The sequence below is a fragment of the Macaca fascicularis genome, chromosome 2 (assembly GCF_037993035.2).
Source record: "Macaca fascicularis isolate 582-1 chromosome 2, T2T-MFA8v1.1".
NCBI classification, from domain to species: domain Eukaryota; kingdom Metazoa; phylum Chordata; class Mammalia; order Primates; family Cercopithecidae; genus Macaca; species Macaca fascicularis.
The window spans coordinates 93,566,438-93,584,197 of record NC_088376.1 but is presented as its reverse complement, the minus strand read 5'-3'; the positions used below and the strand labels follow the sequence as shown (position 1 = coordinate 93,584,197).

At 41.7% G+C, this 17,760-nt stretch overlaps 1 protein-coding gene across 29 annotated transcripts in view; it reads right to left on the bottom strand.

The window, feature by feature from the left end:
* Nucleotides 1–17,760, bottom strand: part of LOC107128895 (uncharacterized) — a 785,137-nt gene that overhangs the window by 35,488 nt on the left and 731,889 nt on the right. For 26 of the 29 annotated variants that reach the window (XR_012430874.1, XR_012430875.1, XR_012430880.1 and 23 more), the window contains one exon: nucleotides 7,722–8,007. The exons of the other annotated variants lie outside the window; for them this stretch is intronic. The gene's annotated coding sequence lies outside the window, so the exon portion shown is untranslated. The remainder of the gene's footprint in view (nucleotides 1–7,721; nucleotides 8,008–17,760) is intronic. 29 annotated transcript variants of the gene reach the window in all.

The window sequence follows — 17,760 nt, the reverse complement described above, 5'->3', positions numbered from 1 at the left end:
TACCAGTAGTCTGGTGAGAGGAAAATAAAACTAAAACGCTAAGTACAGCAATTGGAGAAAAGTTTCTAATTTTAAAGGCCAAAAATAAAGGAAAATTTAAATGTTTAGGACAATGCTGGTACAATTTGGTGAGATGATATTTGTATTTATCCTGTAATACAAGAAAACTGAGAATTGCAGAGCAAGGAGACTGGCATAAGCCAATTTTTAAAACATTTCCTTCTCCTCTGTAAGTCACAAAAGATCTCAGTCACTTCAAATTGGAGCATGCTACATGACTTCCAGAATGACCAAAGTCTGATTCTTCATTTCAGAAACAAACACATATAAAAAAGGTAAATAAGTGCATTAGAGGATTTTTTCCCTTAAAAGAGCATTGCATACTTTCCAAAAATAATCAACAAGAAATAAGCTGGAAAAGGTTAGGATATAGAAAGTAAGAGCAAAAATTCAAAACTGAATTGTACCGTTGTCAAACTTCATTTCCTTTAGACTGTGAAGGATCCCTCATAGGAATTCCTAGAGGGGATAGACACCTTAATTTTTATAACACAATTTTCAAAATGATAGAAACTCTTTCATCTACATTTCCCCCATTTTTTTCCTATGTCAAACTTGTCAGATTTTGGAAGTGTGAAGGATTAGTGATAGTAACTATAATGAATGTTTCTAGATGATAAAAAGAATAAACATATATCTCCATCCCTTTCTATTTACTAAGATAGAGATATGCATATGGCTGCATGGTACACTGGCAATTTCAAATTGCTTAATCATATTTTTTTCTTCTTGTCTGTCCCTTCAGCACCTTGCCTTTAATTTCCAGAAGTGGTATTACACTTAACAAATGAACAAGGGATAACAATTGCTGTTTCAGTCCAGACCCAATTTCACCAAATAATTTCACTCAAGAGCTGTAAGTACCCTTGAAACCTAAGGAATGCAGAACAGCTTTGCATTCAGCTCCCTTTTTACTCATTCTCTTTCATCTAATTCTCATTGATGAAATAAATACATTTTGAAAAGAATGCAATAGTTATAAAACTAAACATATTTCTCCTTACTTTATAGCAACAAAAGTAGTATATAATCTTTCAAGCTGTATATAATAATCATCATGTTACAGTATTATATATGAACATCCTTATATTCTAGCTCAAATATTTTCTGGAGAAATTAATTCACATTTCACAATTTCATTTCCATTTCTGAATTATCAAGCAATTTTAACATAAGTTAAGATTCTATCCCTGCACTACAGCTGTTGTCCAGGAGAAAATGTAGTGTGACCATTAAATGATTTAATTATTTTAAATATAAATTCCCTTTTAAAAACATAAACTGAAAACCTAAAGAGCTGCCACCAGTGGTTTTCAGTTGCATTAAATCTATGACTTTTATTTTTAAAATTAGGAGAAGAAAATTTTTTAAAAGGCAAAATGATCAGTAGGAACTCTAGGTAGCCCAAAAAGCCACTGGACCTTTTATACCTGTAAATCATTGCTTGAGTCTAAATACGTATCTCTCTGATTGACCACACTATCTCATGCAATTAATCATACCAAAGGAAAAGGTCTTCCTTAGAATCCCACTTTTCCAGTGGCTAGGGTTATTACCCTCATTTTAGAGAAAAACCAATTGTTTTAAATTCTCCAACTGTGATTACTTCGTTTAGTTGTGACCACAACTTTTGTGGGAAAAACAAACCTACACTTTCCTTAAGCTTTCTCTACCCAGTATTAAATGACACTCCAGTGCAGGCTGGGCTACCCTTTCACTGCAAGGACAATTTACCAAGCAGGGAAAACCTCTTTCCCTTAGCCTGGCCCCTGCCACACCACATAAATGGAATTTAGTCTTCTTTCTTCTGGAATCTTATGGACCTTACTGCTACTGTGTTACCCACAACTTCCCTTTCCAGAAGTACAGTTGGACTCAATACAAACCACAAAAGTGATAAAATCTCAGAGGGCTGATGTGTTTGGCCCCCAAAAAAGCAAGTTAGGGAAAGAAATTAGATCTACGTAACATGTGAGGGACAGACAGGAATACTATCAGAGGAAAAGGAAGAAAGTTTTCACCTGTGGCATGAAAAGAAGTTAAAGCAAACCACTGGAAAAAAAAGTCATCCTACAATCACCATCATCCCTAAATGAAACTATTACCACTTTTTTCAAAGATTTGCAGCTGCGGCTGGCCCTGGAAAGTGCTGTAAATCAAAGTGTACACCCATCCTGGGCGGGCTGGCATCCTCAAGGCCTCCCATTGACATCTGGAACCCTCTCCCAAAAGCTATTCTGGCCTCAAAAGAATGCCTGAGAAGTCGGCCTTCCCAGGGGCCCACTTCTGCTTGCCCCCAGCGCCCCTCTTCCAGTCCCGGCTCAGATGGAGTTGGGCTTCCAAACCCATCCCAATGGAATTCTCAGATCGCTGGCCTGATAATCTTTAAAGGCTCCTTCGGAGCTGGGGCTCTGACTTTTATCTTCCCTCCCACCCTTCTTCCCTTTTTGCTGGCTCTCCCCACTCCTTTTTCGTCTCGCCCCACCCCCCCTCCTTAATTTGAAGATCATTGACACGATAGGCTGTAATGAGTCCTTCAGAAACTGTTATGATCTACAGTGACAATCTCTGCACCTAATTCACAGATTATTGACAAGCACCGTGGGCTCAATGGTGTCAAGTTGTACTTGTGGTTTCAACACCCTGCAGCAACCCACGTAGCTGCTGGGCCCTGGATTAGGACCCACAGTCTGGCAGTGCTTATCTGCCCGTCTGAGTGATAGAGAGATGAGTATCAGTCTATACCTCAACTGCTTCAAGCCCGCCTGGGCTTTCTCCCTGGCGCCTTTGTCTGACAGGGTTGGCGCAACGAAACTGAAAGATCTCCAGAGTTTAAAAACAGAGTGAAAGAGCAAATTTAATAAATAAGAGCTCATCCTTGAATCTTAGTTTTTATTAATAGAGTCATGTCCCCTACATCCAAATAACTATCAAACTCCAAACCACATGTACTGTTTTTCAGAGTTCGGGTTCTTTCCTGGGTTCATCATGAAAGATGTAGGGATGAAGGGGAAAAGGGACTGAGGAGTTGGCAGGGACTCAGTGGGCCTAAGCTAAGTGGGCCCATCCGTCTGGATAGTCCTCAGAATCCAGCAAGACTGGTTACTTACAAAGCAGGGCGCCCAGCCAACCCGCGCGGGCTCAGGCCTGGACGCTGGGACAGGAGACCAAAAATGCCCGCCCCGCCCCTAAAGGGCGCTTTGCCGCCGCGGAGAAACGCGGCCCGTTGCCAGCCGCTGCGGTTTTCCCTGCTACTAAGGAATCAGTCACTCGCTGCCCCTTCCTCAGCCCTCAGAGATGGAGGGGCTGCCTTCCTGCTGGCGGCCTTGGGGCGTGGGATTCGCGCAGGTGCTGGGTCCCCCTGGGAAATAACACTGAAATAACACTGCGTCGGGAGAGCTGGGTGGCATTCCCATGCCTGGGCCACCCACTTGTTTAGCTCTCTTTCCTCAACCAGGGGTTATGCTTTCGCCATGGGCCCCAGAAAAGTTGGGCACTCGCTCCTGGCACGCCCACCCGCCCGCAGCCAGGTGCGGCTTCTCCCTCCTGCCTTCATCCTACAGCCTGCTACCCCACAGGCTGGGACCCCTGGGTGCAGAACGGGGTGGAAATCTCCAGGACTCTGCTATTGCACGTTCGACATCACTTCCGAATAGCAGGCATATACTCCCTTTCTGGCTTCGCCTCCAACGTTTTGCTGGCTTTGGCCTCCCTACCTCACACGGGAACCACTGCGCAGCCTTCGGACCTCGGCTGTCAGCGCACCGTTTCTTACTTTACCCGGTTGGCGCGGGTTCACAAAACTAGCACCGACTAAATTATTTCTGTAATTGGGACAAGCCCTTTGGTAGTGCAAAAGGTGGGGGTGCTGTGGCTGGAATCCCGCTTGCCTGTCATTTCGATAGAATTCGGGGTAGAGATTTTATCAAAAGGCTTGATTCTTCTCCTGCCATTGCATCTGAACCTACTTACTAAAAACCCTAAGCCGAGATCTAATTCTGCAACCAGATGGAGAAGTCATCTCTCATCGCACTGAACAGCAATTCCCCTTGAAATGTTATCTCGAATTCGCTAATTTTGAGCAGTGGGAGTAATAAACATAAAGGTATTATAAACCTTGCGTAGCCATAGGATTCAATATTTTAAAAAGCCATTCTTTTTTATGAAAAATTAAGCCGATTTCCATCGATAAGCAAACTATAAAAAAGCGATCTCTAAACTTCTTAAGAGTAAAAGTTAAAATCAATAACTATAACCCTGAAGACGTAAATATTAAAACATCTTGTTCACTCAGCACAGTAATTATTTCTATTTGATTTTAAACAATTAAGCAAACCCACATTTCCCTATTGTTTTAAATTCAGAGGATGTGCCATTTTTACAGTTTCTCTTTCTGAAATAATTCAAAGGCTACTTTTGCCCTCACTTGCTGACCAAAAAAATAAGAAGAAGAAGAAGAAAAAAAAAGAGGCAAAGCTCTTTATTATGTAGACAGGTAGTTTTTGGAAGTGTAAAAATACTCCCCCTTCTCTAGGATAATTTGGATTCCTGGTCAACGAAATGCTGAATTTCAAAGAAACCTTTCTTACCATTGGCACACCTTCCCTGAAATCCTACGGCTAAAAGAAAAAAGATACCAGGCACCTGTTTCTTAGCCAGTATGTGTTTCTTAGCCAGTATCTTCTAAGGAAAAAGTTTGACTAGGATTGGTTTGGGGGATGGGAAGCACTCAAAAGAAGAGATTGGTCTTTTAATTATACTCTGGAAATAAATACATAAAAGCAAGTTATTTCGTTTACTTGAAGACTCAGTTACAATATTTGCAGGACCTCCGAGGGCATTCAAGACGCTGCTGACAACGTCAAAACAGTAATCAGCAGCATCTTCGGTTTAATTTTTTGAAATGTGGACAAAACGGAGGAAGTATACTTTGCTCGATTCTCCACGGCTACAGAAAAAATGTTTTGTTTTTCATCATTTTTCTTTACCTGTTTTACCATCGCAGAACCTTTCAAAGAGTTACAAAACCAAACCGGGTGGGGGATGGCTGGGATGTGAGGAGGAGGAATAGGACAGTCTTTATTTTTTATTGAATTAAAATTGTAGTATCGCCTCTTTAGTTTTTTTATTGAGTTAATATTATATTATCTTTCAAGGATATAAAAATTTGTTTCCGCATCCCGTTTCTTTTTTGGAGGGCAATAAAGAGTATTCTCTAACCCCAGAGCAGGATTCTAGCGATTTCCGGGACTGGCGCTGCGCAGCTCCTACTGTGTCCAACAGGGGGCGCTGGGCACGAACCTGCGCAGCGGCTCAGCGCCGCTTCACATCTGAGTCGGGTTCCAGCCCCGGAAGGCGAGAGCCGCTCGCGGGGTCGAGTACAGTGCTTTAGTCTTCGTGGATAAAAAGAGATTAAAGGCTAAATTCTTTTTTGGGTATATGTGTGTGTGTGTGTGTCGGTGTGTGCGTGTGTGTATGTGTGTGTGTGTGTGCGCGCCCGCGCGTGGGGGGCTGGTTATCAATTTTAACCAACTACGAAAATGTACAGCTTTTTATCCTTTGATGTTCTCATAAAGAAACTCCTATCGGATGAGAAATTACACGGTTTCTGAGCCAACACTGCAGCTATAGTGTGGGGGCAATTATTTAATTAAAAATATATTTTTCCATCTGTTCACATGATCTTTTTAGACGTACTTAAAAAGCTGACACTGATCCCTTTGGCCTGTTAACCTTGCCCCAAGTTTCAAATACTTTTAACTATATCGAAGTCCTTTCTATTAATTTGAAGGAGAAAAAAAGGAGACCTAAATATTTAAATCACCCCTAAATAGTTACTCCTCTGCAGTCCCCCGCCCCACCCTTTCTTTAAACAGGGGCTTTTATGTGAGTGACACATTTCACACTTCCGATTCTGCAAAGCCAGGTATAAATGACAAGGAGCGGCTCTAAATAATAATAATAATAAAATCGAATTTGGTACTACATAACACCCAAGTACCGTATAAGAAAAAAATCTAAATAAAATTGTAATCCACCCACCCCCCCCCCCAACTACAAAAAAGAAAAACAAAAAAAAAACTCCTTCACCTGTATTTAAATAGCGTATCTTTAATTACAGCAGTTGGGGATGCATGAGGCTGAAATGAAATTAGCAGTCATTACCAGTCCTTTAACTCTGTGGTGCTTTTGATCAGCACTAAATTAGCTTTCCAGTCCTAACAAAGACTCTACAGCAAGCAGTGGGCTGTAAATAAGACAGCGCGACCTGCCCTCAACACCTTTTCTCTTGTCAATCATAGCTCTATCATTCAGCCCAAGATTAACCTTTATCTACCAAATTATAAAAAAAAAAAAAAAAGAAGAGGAAGGAAAGAATGAAGAAAAAGAAAAAAGAAAAAGAAGGCGGGAAGGAAAGCCCCCTGACCACCACATGTCGCAATAACAGAGGTTCCCAAGAGCCCCCCTAAAATTGTATTATAATGAGCCCGTGTCAGAATCTGCAATTTCCAAATCATCCCTTCCTACTCCACCCCCCTACACCTCTCGAGTATATTAGAAGAGTCAGAATGCTGTTCAGGTAGGAATCGAATCCTACCCCCTCTCCCCGCCCGCAATGGCTAATTGGGCGTGGACCACCCTCCATAAGTCAATTTGCCATTAGCCTTTCCTCCTCTATTAGTCTAACAAGATTTCGGGAGAGGAGGGGATGTTTGAGGAGGAAACACTGGTGAGTTTAAGACATATATAGAAGTTCCTAGGCTGAAAACAATCAATTTACTCCACTAATACTCTCTACTTTCTAAGTCTGCGGAGGAAAAAAACCAACAGCAATAACAAAAACCCAGCTGCTTTTCCCAGTACTGCATTACGAAAGTAAAACATTGGTTCAAGTTGCCATTAGAGGGCGCCAAAGAGCAAGCCCCATCACCCCTCGCACGACTTCCCGCAGAAACCCTCCCACCTTCCAGCTTCGCCATGCTCTGTAATTCCTTCTCTCAGGTAATATTTCCTGCTTATCCTGCCCCCTTGCATTTCTATCTCCCTCTATGTCAATCTCATAAAAAACGAGGTAACGCCATGTCCCCTTCCTCTTGTTTTGCAACCTCCCCCTACCCCTAACCACCACCAAAATAGTTAAGACGCCGATTGAAGTAGTAGCAACCCCTTAATGATAGGTACCTTTTGAATCAAATCACTCTTTCCATTTAGTAACATTGGTCTGGAAAAGGTTCTTTGTGGGGGTGAAATGCTAGAGTTTAACATTTTTAAGATGGAAGCCTGAATTTTTCATTAATGGGTTTCTTTCTGGGGGCTCACAGATCTATTTCTTCAGTTTCATGGAAAAAGAAACACACCCTTGCAAGACAACTGATTAAGTTCAGTATCAAAACCGTCCAAAATAGAATAAAATAATGTCATTTCATCTCTGCATTTGTTAAAGAATTCTAAATTAGAATTTAATTCCAAAAGTTAACGCTTTCAGACTTAAATCTACCAGTGTTAAATGACTTCCACACAGGGTGTATTTCCAGATCTTTTAAAGGTCAAAAGAAAAAAAAAAAAGAAAGAAAGAAAAACAGAATGAGTGGGGAAGAAAGTGAGGTGGGGGGAGGAGTGAGCTAGCAGTGAATGTCAAAGTTGGGTTGCGAGCTACTTACATGTCCATGCCAGATCAGGGTGTTGTCTTGTAGCAGTTTGATTGGCAGGTAAAAAAGCGAAAGAACGTGAGGGTTCCCTGAGCCTCTTGTCAGCCCAAGCTTGATCACTTCTCACCGGACAGAACCAGTTGAAGGAGCTTGCAGTTCCCCTCTCGTCCTTCATCCAAGGCACCGTGAATCCATTTCGGCTTTTCTTCCCCCCAGTCTTTCCATCAGCCTCCTGCCTTCACCCGCATCGCCTTACACCAGCTTCCAAGACCTAGCCTAGCTTTGCCACTGCAATCCCCTGCAACAAGAAAAATCGTTTATGGCTTAAAACCCCAAATGGCTGATTTTTTAAAAGAGAGAGAGAGAGAGAGAGGGAGAGGGAGAGAGAGAAGAGAGAGAGGGTGAGGGGGAGAGAGGGGGAGCGAGAAGAATGCACCCAGAGAACAACAAAAAAGTCAGTTATCCTAACACTGCTCTATCCCCCCACCGTACAGAAGAAGAATAAAAAAAAAAGCTTTATGTTTTTTTCAGTGGGTATTCAAAGATAATTTGATGCCATTGTTTCTGCTACAGATGGTTCTTTTAAATACAATAACACGGCTCTTTGTGCAGGCTACCCACAATAAAAATCGAAAGCGTTCCCCTGAATAACCATTTTGTTCTCTCTTGTATGGGGCCAACAAAAGATGCCGTGAGGTAATGGGTTCTGTTTATTGAAGCCATAGAATAGGGGTTTGATAAAGATTTTTTTAAAGCAGAAGACCTTGCAAGGTCGGGCTGATCTCTTCATATTTTTTTATTAAAATATTTGTCCAATAGATTATTCCTTGGTGCAGCTGCAGGTTTCCTCCTCAATTCTTAATCAGCCCAAACATCTGTCTCTTTGAGGAGGCTTTTAAAAATCTACAATTGTATCACTGGTGCAGTAACCTTATCAAACCCTGAGTTTTTAGGCTCAGTACAGGCAAAGGCAATGAAGTTTCAATTCTATTTGGTCCTGATGGGGTGAGGCGGAGGGTTGGGGGAGAGGAGATAAGCAACCCCAGATAGAGTGACTGAAAAAAAAAATGAGGCTTTCCTCTCCCCCACTCTCTGGTTGGCCATGCACAACTGTATGAGCCAGACACACAGATCACTGAGGGCTTCTTTCATCACAAGGTGTTTCTCTCCATCTCTGCAAGACCACACCGGTATGCACATGCTGGACAGGGGCTAGCCATGTTTTCTTAACATATTCGCCCTTTCCTCCAGTAAGGTCTCCAATCCTGGAAAACCTAGGATGGGAGCCCAGTGGGAGGAGTGGAACAAGCTAAAGGTTAGTCTTTAGCACCCAGAAGGTCCTACTCTTGGCTCTTTTTGATTCATCATTAGCTAGCTTTGACACACTAATTGCAGCCTTGTGAGGGACTAGTGGCCACAGCCTTCCTATTACAGCACCCTATCCCCTCAGGCTTGCTCTTACAGCCACCTGGCTTCCTCCCTCTCAGTTCCACAGACAGCTTCCACTTCCTCTCACAAGGGAAGCCCTGCCACCTAGACCCCCCTGAGGTCTGTATCAACTCTGAGAGAGCCTGAACACTTGGCAGTGAGGGCGCTGTGGGAGACAGCGTTAGTTACTGACTAGGTTTGTCTACCTTTCTGTAGGAATTAATGCCAGGGCTTTCTGGGCCTCCAATAGCCCAGAATGACAGTAATCCACTTTCATGACTCCTGCTCTATGTTGTCACTTGTGGCAAGAAAATAGTGTGGAAAAAATGGCTTTAATCTTAAAAACATGTTTTCACTGGATTCTCTACCTCTGTCCTCCACCCAGTTCATTTCTCCCTTTCTTCTCATAAACCATTTTAAAGATAAATACTCAAATGAATCCCTCGATATAACTGATCTCAACTTCCACTTTCCCTTTTGGAAACAATTATGTTATTGGTTTACAATTGGTCTGGAGTCATCTAATAAGGAATTTTCATGGACTATCATTTAAACACCAACTAAAGCCTTTCTATGAAGCTTGAAAAACAAAGACATCAGAACAGAAAATTAAGGAATTTTTCACATGGTTGTTTCTCAAAAATTCATTTTGTATCTCACGATAAAGAGTCCAATATCAGTTAGAAAAGAATGAAAGTCAAGACAATACTAAAAAAGTTATGCACCTACAAATACTCTCTGGATCAAGAAAAATGTGTCTGTAAAAGTGTGAGTGCATTGGGGGTAGAAGGAAAGTGAAGAGAGTAAATCAAGAGTGACTTTCAACAGAACAGGCTAAGGTGTGTGAATTTGTTACTTATGGTATTGTAGGAGAGGGTAGGGGCATTATACAAAATTAAATCAATACTAGAAACTTCTTCCAACTAAAAGTGGAATGAAGAAGGGTGAATGTAAAATGTTTTAGCCAGTGTTTTCATAAAAAAGTAATCCACTGGAATAACTGAAGATCTCTTCCTGCTTCTTGTGTCATATGTATTTTTTGGATATCAAAACTTACAAAGGATGCTAACTGAAAAAAAGCCATTTTCTTTTTCTTTTTTTTTTTTTTTTTTACAACAACCTGAAAGAAGAATCTGAACTGCTGTCTTCTTTCCACTGAGGGGTTCTGGGCTGAATCTAAGACTGTAAGATAGGAGTGCATCAGTGAGTAGCCCAAGGTGACTAAAGGTGAGGAAACCTGATATATCTTATTGGGATTGGATCTATTCAATCCCAGCCATAAGAAAGTTGAAAAACCCCTCAGTTGACCTCGCTCTCCTGTGGGAGATCAGGAAGACATAATTTTTTAGGCAAGTCAGCAAAAGTTGTCTCAAAAACTGTAATGCAATGGCATCCCATCTGACATAGGGAAATGCTTCAACGTTTAACTAAAAAATATAGAATGTGAAAGGCAAGCTGCAGGGCCAAGCTGACAAACTGTCTTGATAGATGAGGGAATCAGGAACCAGTAGTCTACAACTGGAAAACTGCTTTTAAAAAAACAAACAATAAACAAACCAAAAAACACAAACAAAAACACTTCCTGTATCCAGAGGGCAGAAACTGAGGTGACTGACCAGTGCCTCTCTGGCTGGAGCAAACACACATCACTGAGGCGATGCTGGGTTGTAGAAATGGCTTTCTCACGAGGTTGGGAAATTTATGGGCATTTATTTACAGGAGGCTCTGAGTTGGAAACTTTACTGTTCAAAAGCGCTCTGGAGCCAAAGTTGAACCCCATATTTTACAAGCAAAAGCCTAGCTGGGGAGATGTGGAAGGTGGGGTTTTCCCCTCACCCTCAGAATGGGACGTCGGTGAATAAATGTCATTCAGCACAAACGACCTAGATTGAGGAAGAAAAAGAGGAAGGGGGAAAAGGAGAGGAGGAAAGAAGAAAGAGAGGGAGGGAGGGAGGACAGAAAGGTAAAGGGGGGAATTTACAAAAAGGGAATTAAGCGGGCTAGTGGCAGAGAGGATTAGCAAGAGGGGCACCCGGGACCTGTTTTTAAATCGCGAGTGCTGCTTTTAAGGAAACACGATACGCACGATCAGGGTCTGGATGTCCCAGTGAACCAATGACCATACACATCACGAGTTTCACACAGATGGCATCATGTCATGCTTTAGTTATCCACTACCGTGAAAGCTGTAGCTTCTCTCTCCTTAAGCAATCACGCCCTGACTGGCCACTTTCTACCCTCTACACGTGGAAAGAAATCGGACTCAGACGGCTCAAGCCCCGAGCCCTCGGCCTCCCAGTGCGGGTTCTGGGAGGCCGGGGCCGCCTCTCGTGACGCGCGCGCTCCTCGCCCTCCACTGGCCGCCCGACTGTGGCGAAGCGCGGCTCCAGCAGGCGCAGCGGCGCTAGGTCCGAGGGGACGATTGCTTTCCACTTTCTGCGGGAGGTTTAGAAACGCGGGCGCTTTTAAATACATCCAGGTATTATTAGCATGTAACCTGGCCTAACACGATTCAATTATTCACTTAGAGAAAAACACAACGACGCGACACCCCACTTGACGCGCACTTCGAAGAGGCCGGGGGACGCGGCAGGGCCGACGCCCACGCTGAACGCGACCTGTCGCAGGACGTGGCTTAAATTCAAACTCTAGCTTCGAACCTTTAGCTCGAGAACGCGCGCGCGCGCGTGCGAAGAGACCTGGAAACCTCATTTTTCAAAGCCTCTAGAATAAACTTCTAGTCAGCCTGGTCGCCGCTCCGTCCTTTCCTGGGTCTGTGGTAACCCGAGGAGAAACCAGAGCTGAGGCCGAACGTGTCTTGACCGATGGGGCCCGGGCTTCCGGGCGCTCTGGGCCCGGCGGGGTGGGTCGGCCTTGTCTAGTTTCGCTGGAGTGGGGAAGCGGGGGCGCGGGCGGCGGGCTGAGCTGCCCTGTGCCCCCAAGAACTGCGCCACCGCTTGGCCGTGTCCGCCAGCCCTCTTCTGTGCGCGTCCGGCCCCCAGGCCTAGCGCGGCTCTGGCGCGGCCCTGGCTCCGAGGGAGGCTGAGGCCCCTCCTCGGAGCGGTACCCGCAGAGTCAGTCGAAGCCCGGGCTTTCCAGGCCCCCCTTCCCCACGCGCCTTCACGGGCTCATGGGCTGCTCCGAGGCGCAGGCGGGCGGCCGAGATCTTCCTGACTCTAGACTCAAATGCCGAAATGAATTTGGAACCGTCTGTTCCTCCGGGCGCACAGTGTGTCCAGTTGGATTCGTTCCCCGTACCCCGTGGGCCAAACGGCGAGCCCAGGAGAACCTTTCTGGAGGGCCGGATCGTGGTTCCCTGGAGAGCGGGGAGGGTTCGGGGGTGGAAAGTCAGGAACCGAGATTGGGCCAGCAAAGGGGGAGACCCTCTCAGAGGAGAGGGGCTCTCAGGTCAGGAGCCACGGACCTGGAAACCTGAGATGGGGAAGGTTGACAGTGCAGGCTCGCTGGCGGCCTGTCTGCTAAGTGGCCATGTACCCGGCCAGCATGGCCTGCCTTCTCACCCTTCTCACACTTTTGGAGCTCTGAGGCTCCCTCAGGCTGTTTTATGCTCTGGGACTTGACAACAAATAGGGACTAGAGAAGGGTGTAACTAAGTGGAAATTTAGAGGTAGAAGCAAAGCCTATAGAGAGCCTTTAAATCCATTTACATTCTTTTGTTATATACAAATGAAGTTATACGTACAATCGTGTTTTGTCTTCATGTGCTAAAAGTATTACTTTTAAAACGCTAACCACTTAAAATATGCCACAAATTTTGTGACCCTTTTTTTTTCAGTTTCTTAATTTAACGATATATCCAGTGTTTCAATAAATGCAAATATCTCTGATCTCTCAACCTCTGAATAACAGGTTACTGGAGAGAGGGGAAGGGACCATGGATATTTGTCTGGTGTTTCTCTGGCATATCCTTACCAGGACCATGCTTTGAAAATCGCTTCTTGCATCAATCTGAGATAAATTAACTCGTTTTTGGGGGTAAAATACGTCCTCCTATCATCTGTTGGACTTCAAGAACAATTGAAACTAAGGCCATTTTCCAAATGTACACCTTATGCATATTGTGATTGCCAGTACGTAGTTGGATCTCCTAGGCTTCTATTCTCTGAACCAAAATTCACACGAGGGAATCCCATGAACACAATTGTAGACTCAGTGCAAAATCTGTACATAAAAGTTGGAAAAGACATCTCACAGTGTAATGGTTATTTATTTATTTTTTCTAATTCATATGCCCAACAATGGGGAGCTGGTTTGGGTGGCTTACCTATACAGTCTTGAAGAGAGTAAGTATTATGGTGCATTTTGAGAGAAAAGGAGAATGCCATTTTGGGTTTTGGCGGTGGACAGGAATTAATGATCCAAAGAAACTGATTCCAGGAATTTTTGTTCATACCTCCCCCTCCAACTCCTCCTCCTAACACTCTCCCTTCACCCTTGAAGAAAGGGCAACATTTCTATTTGCTTGAGAGTGAAAGAGGAAAGGAACCAATCTTTAATGAGTATCTATTATGTACCAGATACTTTCTCTTATTTACTTCTCATAATGATACTGTAAAATTGGAATTATTATACTTCCCCTCACCCCAGCATCCCCTCATTCCAGAATAAAGGAAGATCCAGCTAGGTTAAATATCTGTGGTTTCACAGCTGGGAAATAGTAGATCTGGGTTTCAAATCTAGGTCTATAACTTTAAAACCCAGTCTGGTCTTTAGAATCTGGTAGACTGAGTCTCCACAGACTCAAGCAAGCATCACTGGTTGCCGACTGTTGTGGGTACAAGAGAAAAATTTGTTATGAACAAATTTGTTGTGGGCTTGTCTTTTTCTTCTCTCCTTTCTCTGGAAGGAAGCCTCTTAAATCTGGCTCCCCTTAGGATCTTTTGGCTACGGAGAGATTGACTAAAAGCGGTAATATAAAAGTCTGTGCCTTTTTCCATACCAAACTTGGGCCTAGAGTTTAAACTCAATTTTCAGATTATAGATCTCAATTGGCATTAGCTCTAAGGCTATCCATAGGCTGGCTTCATCCAGTTAATGATTTCATGAGGACAGACTCACATAGGTCAAACTAAGTATCACTGTTAACACTCTAGCCTCAGAAACCCAAAGGATGGGAGGGAACTATAGTAGTAGCAGAACACATGACTGCTAATTAACCTTATTAACATCTGCAAACCAGTGAACATTTATACTTTTATTTTTTCAGGAAGGCAATTACAATTTTTTGCCTTTTATTAACTACCTCCCCCCATCCCTGATAGTCACTTATATCAAAACTGCCCTTTAAAAGGTCAGTAGAAATTATTTTAAAACATTCAAATATAAAAAAGTATTGTTATTTTAATAGGCACTGTGAATACTTTAATTTGTATCTTGTATTAAATTAAACATATGGTGAACAAGGTATAATAGATTTTCTATAATTTTGCTGCCAATGTGGCAACAGCAGCCAGTTACTCTCACCAGCAGACTTGTCAGTGGTTTGTTTACTAGCTTATTTGAATTAAAATAAAGCTTCGCTTCTGCTGACTGCACATCATTATCTATGAGACCATAATCCTGCTAGCAAATCCTATATCTTCCAGAACTGGCTCTTTTGTTTGGGATTACTGAGAGCTTAGCCTATAACAAAGAGGAATAAGGCATCCCTCTCATCCTCATAATTAAGTGTGGGGACTAATTTAGAAACAAACCCAGAAAGATGTACTATTTGGAGTTATATTTCTATACAGAATAGAGGAGAAACAGGATAGGCCAAACACCTGATTGTTAACAGAATGTTTAAACTATTAAGCAAGTGTACTACAGGAATCCAGCTTGTTAAAATTAAGAGCAACAGCAAATAAGGCATTGATGGCCTTTGCACGGGGCAGTAATTCTGTATGAGGGATCTGAAGGTATGTTTGGGAAGAGGAAGTATTAGGGTGTCAAGCTGGAGATGTGCTGTGTACTTTCTCAATGCCATTTATTGTCTTCTTTCATTTTTCTAACAGGCTGCACAATTAAGAGTTATTGTTATGAGTAGAGCTGTTAAAATGCTGAATCAAAATAGCAAAACACTTTTTTATTCACCAGAACAAATATAACTTTTGAAAATTGTCATTGGAATTGGTTAACATTTTACTTCCAAGGTGCATAAAATTTAGCAGAAAGAAAAGAATAGGTGATTTCCTGGCCCTTTCCATGGCTCAAAACAAACCTCCATGTATTCTTATAGCCCAATTCTATCTGTATTTAAGGAGATAATTTTACAAATAGGATGTATATAAAAACAGCCCTCACAATCTACCATCCATTTATAAACTGATGTCTGTTTGATAAAGAAGAGAGAAAACACAAGGGTTGATTTATCAATGTCTTCAACATTAATTGTCACAGATGGGAATTCTCAGAACCTCTGTGAAACCAAACCAGACTCTGGCGAATTATAAAGCAGGTCCTTAGACTTTAAAAACATTTAGGCAAAGTGACAGTTCAGAACATCTGTTAGCCTTCTGTCTGAGTATAAACTAGATGTCATGGAGTGCACAGCTGTAGGCATTTTAGGCTTTTTTTTGCCAACATCTGTCACAGCAGTACAATAATATAGGTAATTATCAACACCTTATATAAACTGTTTGCTATTTTAATTTTTAGAAAGAGTAAAATTAGTGTTACAGTCCTTGGCAAAAATAATTGAGATGAATATAATCATCCTTATCTAAAGATGAATAAATGATCCGATCATTCTTTGAAAAGCACACATTTTGAATATTTTCTGCAGCCAATATGGGTATTATATCATTTTTAAAAGCAAAAATTGTAAGTGATCTTGTTTTTGAAAAATAAAAGAAAAATAAAGACAAACCACAGGCCAAAGTAATTTAAGGGAAAAGGAAGAAAGAGGCCAATAATTTGCTATCCAGAGCAACCAAAAGTGATATAATTTGTGGTAAAAAGATAGCATTTGTTAATATCACACGTTGTGGCATTGATTTCATCTTTGTAAAAATTAAAAATTCATTTTATAATGTAATCTATAGTAGTGAATTATTTTAAAAATTGCCTTCCTCCTCTATCTTCTCCTGGTCCTAGAATTTTTGCAGAGAAATGGCAAATAAACCTGTAACTCATATCCTGCCACCTTAGTTAATTTGAAAAGCATTAGCTCTCCATATAAGTCTAAGGACCATTTATTCCATTAATACCACCTGGATATGAATCATCTACAGTGTATATCCTAAGGGCATTATTGTCTCATACCTGATTCTCTTGACCTATACCATAATTGTTTTCGGTCTAAAGGACTCAGAACAGCAAGACTATATTCCAAAGCACCTGTTCTGGGGAAGATGCCAGTCAATAATGTCTTATTGAAAGACCAGGTCCAGCTAGAGGAAATAAAGGAATTGAGCTGCAGTTGGATTTCATCATCTAAACATGCAATGTAATCTTAACCAATTCATTACACACCCCTTTTGTTTCCATTACAAAAGGGATGTTACCTTTGTCAGAGGTTGTAATTCCAGTATGTTCAAGCAAAGACAAGGGAGAAATTGAAAAAGTGCTATCAATTCTACCCACAGCCAGGAAGAGCCATAGGGTCAGAAGGCCATTGTCACTGCCCCATGTACAGTTCAGACTAAACCATAGATAGCTAAAGTTTTCATTGAGCTAGAAAGGTATAATAAGGGAGAGTCACAGAAAATACTGAGTAAGAATTGGAGCAGGAAATCATTTTTGAATACGTTTGGCTTAACACGTATGAAGTTGAACCAAATGGTTGTCTCTATTTGGGCAATAGTTGTGGATGCTTAAAATTATGCTTTCTTAGAATAATCTTGTGGAGGAGGCAAATTTTCTTAATAGGCGGTCACTATGGCAAAAACAATGAATCACAAATTTCAGCATTCATAATCTAAAGGTCTAGAAAGGGTTAAAGGGGAAAGAGAAGGAGGAAGTAAATATAGCTATAAAGGGCAGACAGCTTGGCCCAAAAGGAAGGATTAAGAATGAAGAAAGTGATTAAAAAGAAAAGAAAAGAAAGAAAAAGAAAAAAGAAGGTGTGATAGATACTGACAGAAAATAAGGCTATCTGAGAGGGTGGGGGAGGAGCAAGGAGGATATTGATTACCAAATGGAGTATTAGGGACCAATTTAAAATTTAGGGACTGTGAGTGTTAGTGCTTCCTAAAGAGTGTTCCCTTGTAAGAAATGCGTCTTAGAGAAACGTTTTAAACTAATATGTTAGTGGTATGGTTTTGAAGCCTGTTAAAGTGGGTTCACTTGATACTTCTCAATGTTATATTTCTTTACCAGTGAGGAAAACTCAGTGTATTTTGAGGTCTAGTAAAGGGGAAAAAAAGAAAGTAAACCATTTTCCAAACAACTTGGAAAATATCTTATTTCAATAATGAATTTGATTCCTTAAGGACATTACTTTTTTGTCATCTGGTTTTAAATATTTGGAACAAAGTAATGAAATAAGGATATCTGCAAATATTAGATATTTGAGTGAACTTCAAAAATCATTCTTTACTAAAGTTAAGTTTATAAGAAAATATATATTACTTTAGAGTTTACATTGTGAATTTGAACGCATATTGTCTGTAAATATCTCTCC